This window comes from Cricetulus griseus, chromosome 2 (assembly GCF_003668045.3).
Source record: "Cricetulus griseus strain 17A/GY chromosome 2, alternate assembly CriGri-PICRH-1.0, whole genome shotgun sequence".
NCBI lineage: Eukaryota > Metazoa > Chordata > Mammalia > Rodentia > Cricetidae > Cricetulus > Cricetulus griseus.
Genome location: NC_048595.1, coordinates 263529036 through 263535086, shown reverse-complemented (window position 1 = coordinate 263535086; position 6051 = coordinate 263529036).

The window sequence follows — 6051 nt, the reverse complement described above, 5'->3', positions numbered from 1 at the left end:
CTCACCCTCCCTGGGGAGCAGAAAGGGTATGGGATGGGTAGGGTGGTAGTTGGGGGGGCAGGGGAAGAGGGGAGGGAGAGAGACCTGGGATTGACATGTAAAAAAGGAAAAAACTGTGTTACTTTACCTGCTAAAAATACCTGATTCGTCTAATAAAGAGGTGAATGGCCAGTAGCTAGGCACGAGAGGGATAGGCTGGGCTGCCAGGCAGAGAGAATAAATAAAAGGAGAAAAAGAGAAGGGAGGAGAGGAGGGTACCAGGGACCAGTCACCCAGCCACATAACCAGACATGGAATAAGAAGGAAAGATATACAGCAAAAGGTAGATGGAATAATTTAAGAAAAGTTGGCTAAAAACAAGTCAACCTTAGGCCAAGCATTTGTAAAAAGAATTAGTCTCTGTGTATTTATTTGGGAGCTGGTTATCTGGCCCCCAAAGAATAAAGGGTAAAAGAACAAACTACAAACAAGACAACCTGAGCTCAACCCTATATGATGGAAGGGGAGAACCTTGCGCGTGTGCGCGCGCGCGCGCGCGCACACACACACACACACACACACACACACACACACACACACACACTTACACTTACAGGGACTTAATTTTGAGTTGAAAAAAAATATTCCAAAGCCCTTAAAAGTCCTCTGAACAAGTACAATAACTGTTACTTTTTGTTCAAAAGTTTGTTTTACATCTCTTACTTAAACACAGTGGAGTAGTTTGGCTATTTTAGAAAGAATTTCATAGACATTAAGGAAAATATTCCTTCTGTGTTTGAGGGGACATGAACTCAAGCTTGTAGACAATGGCTTTCTACACCCATTACTCCCCATTGTGGAAATAGGCATGCTTTCATTAGTTTGCACTCTACTCATTCGGGGTTTTAAATTCTGGAGTATCTGTAATCCTCACCTTTGCATAACAGAGCATGAAAAGTCTGTGACAAGTAAAGTCCTAGCACAAATCAACTCTAACATACACGTCATCTGACTATCAGGCATGTAAACAAAGTTCTCCCAACTACTTCACTGCAAGCAGGAGCTACTCGGAATGTGTTTCTGTTCATCCTTCTTTATGTGTAAATACTTCGTCACTGGATCACTGTGTGTTGCTGAAAATAGTAAAAAAAAAAAAAAAAAAATTGTTTAAAGTATTTCCTCAAACATATTTAAAATTCAGATCAGCTACCTCAGTTTGCCCAAGTTAATGAGAATTCTTTTCCCCACATTAATTATATTTTAATTAAATCACCAGAAATGACTAAATAGATCTAAAATGATTTGAGCAACATGAAAAGAGTTTTAAAAGCACAATTACCATTTAGAAATGCAATTCAAGAGGTGAGCCATATTTAAGAGCCTTCCTTTGTAAGATGTGAAATCAAACATCATTTTCCACAGAGAAATGTTCCCTAAGATAGTAAACACCCAGCACAACGTACAAAGCCTTCACTGATACTTTCCAATTATCCTAATATTCCTCCCTTGATCTTACCTCAAACCATTTAGATAACAATTTCCACATTCTATAAGCCACGACCACCATAAGTAATGGACATACTGGTGTAGACACAGCATCCAAGTCTGGACATGTTTTGTGAGAAAACAGAGCCCTGGAACACTTGCAAAGCTACACTTGAGACACAGCTCTTGGAAGGGGAAGTCAGGTTAGGGTGGGCATCTAGCTTTTTCCAATGAGAAGCTGGTTCTTAGTCTTGCTGCTTTAGCCGGGTGTTGGTGGCGCACACCTTTAATGCCAGCACTGGGGAGGCAGAGGCAGGTGGATCTCTGTGAATTCGAGACCAGCCTGGTCTACAAGAGCTAGTTCCAGGGCAGCCTCCAAAGCCACAGAGAAACCCTGTCTCAAAAAAACAAAACAAAACAAAACAAACAAACAAACAAAAAAACCAAAAAACAGAATGTGGTTCATACACAATTTAAGAAAAAGAATTTAGTTCAGCCAAACAATTTATTTGGATTCTACTAGTTACAGAATTGGATGGGCCTAACAGTTTATGACTACATAGGGATTAATTAATATTTTTTATTTATTCAGGATTGGTTATTTTGGCTCTAGTTTGAAGACCAAAAGCTTAGGGCTGGGGATATGTGTCAGCTGGTAGAATGCTTGCTAATATTCACAGATCCCTGGTATCAATCTCCATCATTTAAAAAAAGCATGGTGGTATATGCTTATAATTATAAATTTAGGAGGTGGAGGCAGGGAAGACAGGAATTGAAGGTCACCCTCAGCTACACAGTGAGTTTGAAGCCACTCTGAGCTACAGGTGACCCTGTGTGCCCCTCCCCCAAAAGGAAACATTGATGAAATGATTTGATAGCTGGGACTTTGAGCAAATTTGGGAGTGGAGACTGTTGGTTATGGATGAACCCAGCCACGCCATAAGGCGGTAGTTGCCGCAGCTGGGTGATGAGCACACACAGCTCCCTTAGAGTCTTTGCCTGACTTTGCCTACTTGATATTTTTCATGATAAAAGGGAAATGGAGAAAGCTATGCCTGCTGCTGGCTGCTGGAAGATAAGAAGACTAATTACTAGCTTTGCTGAGGAACTTCAGCCCAACTGCCATCTAGATGTGAGTGGCTCTAGGTAATCCTGGGAAAACAAGAGCTTTCTGGGTAAGGGTCCTGTGATCTTTCAAAACATCAGGCTCCGGGCTCCGTGAGAATCGATCATGATCCTGTATCTGGTTCTCTTTGAAAATAGGTGTGTAGGAACGAGCTCACCCACACCCGCACTTTTAAAAATGTATAATTATACCCTTTTCTTGTTCCCAAGAGGATTTAAGATATTTGTGCCATGTGAAATCAAACTTAAATAGTTTTGCCATTTAAAGTTTCTCTCCCTAAAATAAAGCCTTATGAATATTTATTTGACATTTGCATAAAAAAGGCAAACACCTTGTCATGGGACCCTTTTGTACAGTTGGCTCACATCACTCAAGCTTGGGATGAGCGACTTTCCTATTTATACACAGACTGTTAGTTTTGCTTTGGATTAAGAACAGAAGAGTTACCTTGTTAAGAATTTTGCTGTTCTCCAGTAACATCTATTTCAAATTCTCATGTCTTGGTTTTTTCGGGCTGATTTTGGTGGTAGGAATGGAGCCTTCTGCCTTACATGTGAACAGAGCTGCTTCCATCCCTCACCCATGCAAGGGTTAATCCTGCTGGAGCTGGGTTGCATTGTCCCACAAAAGCCTGAGGATCAAAAAAAATAGCCACTCCCTTGCTAAACTAAACAGGGGCCGAATCACCAAAGACAGCTCTGACTGCCCAGAGGCTAAAAAGTACGAGGGAAAAAATATGTTCAATTGAAGCAGAGAATTACTCCATTCCACTCACTTCTAATCAGTCTAAAGAATGAATCCCGCTTGGCTGAAATTCTCCAGTTAATCTGTTAGCAACCAGAGTGTGACTGCCTGAGTAACAGAAGGACGGGCACACTTCAGGCACAATTGCTCCAATCTGAGGAACTTGGGGACCAGGAAAACACAGAGAATTAATTTCAAATCAAATTAACCTGGACTAAGGTTTTTTTAAAAACATTTAGTATTATTATTATTCATACCACTAACTATAGGTTGAGAATTCAAAGACAGCTAAATCCTAGTCACTCAAGCTGTGCCTCTAGACCTGTAATTTGTCCCATAATGGAGGTCAGTTCTCATTACTAAACTTGGGGGCATTTAATAGTTCAGATAGCAGAGGTAATGGAAAGCTGGTGACTAATCCCTGATGAACAAACATCTCCCCACCCCAAGTCATCTGAAACAGGAGAGAACATTTCTTTTTGAACATACAGAGCAGAGGTGATCCTCCAAATTATTGGAAATATTAAATGTCCCCCTCCCTACAAAGCCCTCCACATAACTTTCTGATTGTCCACACACTGGAAATGCCTGGCTTTCACTGGGACTGCATCTTCTTGGCACCTAAGACTGTTTAAACTTCTGGATTCTCAGCTTGAAGCCCAGACCAATTCAATCAAATGCAGACACCAATGTCACTTATAACTCTCCAGAGGGCTTTAGTATGTGTCCAGCTTAAAAGCTGGTATTCTAGATATATGATCTCATTCAATTTTCAAAATAATTCCAACAATAGGTATGTTCCATTTCTGTTCTGTGCAGGAAGAAATATGCCCAGCTGTTGTTTTGTAGTTTGAAATTTGTAAGTAATTTCTGACCTACATTTGTCTAAGGCTTGAACAAAGGGTCTCACTGCATTATCTAAGGGAAATCGCTATTAAGATACTGATCCTGAAGTAGCAGAACTCAAGGAGAAATTGGTTTTCCCACCTCACAAGCAAATGCCATGGACCCAGAGAATGGAGCCCAGAGAGGAGGTTGGGGTGTTCTGAGCTTCAGGTTACGATGACACGGTGATGGCTTAGGCTCACGCCTTGGAGTCTGGTCAGAATGCCAGAGTGATTGTGTTATTCGGAAGCAAATACTTTCTGGCTGCAGATGAATGCTGTTTCCCTTGAAGGTGAAGGAGAAGACATTGCCCTCTCCCTCCAACAACAACAAAATACCTTACTGAGAGGAGGAGCCATTTTTTCCCCTCTTGCATCAGGAGTTTTAGGAATCCAAAATTCTTTTGAGTAAGGTTTGGATAAAGAAAGAAAAAGGACATATCCCTTAACAAAGCAAGATGGGGGCCAAAAAGAAAGACAGTTTGGATTTTTTATTGGGTGGGGCTTTCATTTGTTGGTTTGTTTTTAATATTGCTGTGGATTCATATAGATATGGATCGATCATACTAGATAAGTAAGTACTATATCACTTACTACTCTTACTGTATCGCTTGCACTACCGGCCCTGACACTTGGTGTGTTAAAAACCCAATTGTGTATCCTCATCCTCGACAGACACTTCAGTAATCCCAGAGCTTCACCCCAATCACGTGGGATGTTGTGGGTATATATCTCTGGATAAAGCTCTGCCTAGAAGACAGCGAGGGCACTGGATAGTGAAAAACTGAATCTGCCCTGTTGTCATTCCCCACCAGCCCACTGCACAGCAGGCACGCTAGCGGGTCCTCAGACTGGTGCCAGAATAGCAAAAGGGAAGCCACACACTGCCCTCAGGCCAGGAGTGAGCTCTAAGAAATGCCTCCTCCAGGGCCTGTTAGTTATGGGTAGGTGCCTCTAAGCAATGGCACTCTCATCTCTGAGATGAAAAATGAGTGAAGAGTGACATCCCTAATGGACTCAATGCAATGCCTGCAGGTGTCAGAACACAGTGTTTTAAAAACCCAGCTAACCTTCCTTCTGTGGGATAAGCTTCCCTCTTTATGGTCAGATTTGTTGAATTTATTTATTCTGCTGTGAAACTTAATGGCTTCCTCTCATTCCTAATCTAGAGGAGCCAGGCCTAAGTAGAAGATTTTTCTTTTATTTTACTTGAGACAAAATCTCACTATACTATTCACGCTGACCTGGAATATATGAGCTCAACTGATCCTCCTGCCTCAGCCTCCCAAAGATCTGGGACCACAAGTACATGCCACCATGTTTAACCCAATTGAAGGATGCTAACAATTAATGGGGGGGTGGCAGGCAATGCACACTTACAAATATAAATTGTATTTGAATGAGATTCATTGGTCACATTTCCTAATTGGTCTACAGTATGGAAAATGATTCATAGCTAGTCAAGAAAATCATGTCCTGCTTTAGACAGGATGCTTGACTTATTTATATGGAAGAGAAGCTTAGCTTCCAAATGCAAGATAAAGTACAAGGAGCAGTATAAGCCAGGGGTTCTACCAGCTTCCATTTCCCAAGTCTTCTCACCAATTCACCTTCACTGCAGACCCCAACCACCAAAGGGTGCCATCACATCACACAACTCTTTGTGGTATGTGCCATGTCCCCATGTGACAGCTGATGGAAGGAATAGGGCCATCAAGATACATACAAGGACATAGAACCTTCTCCCCACCAGAAAAGCCCCGCAGCCGGATTATAGTAAGCCCACCTCTCTCCGTGGATATGGACTGTACACACTGGCTCTGCATCCTTTAG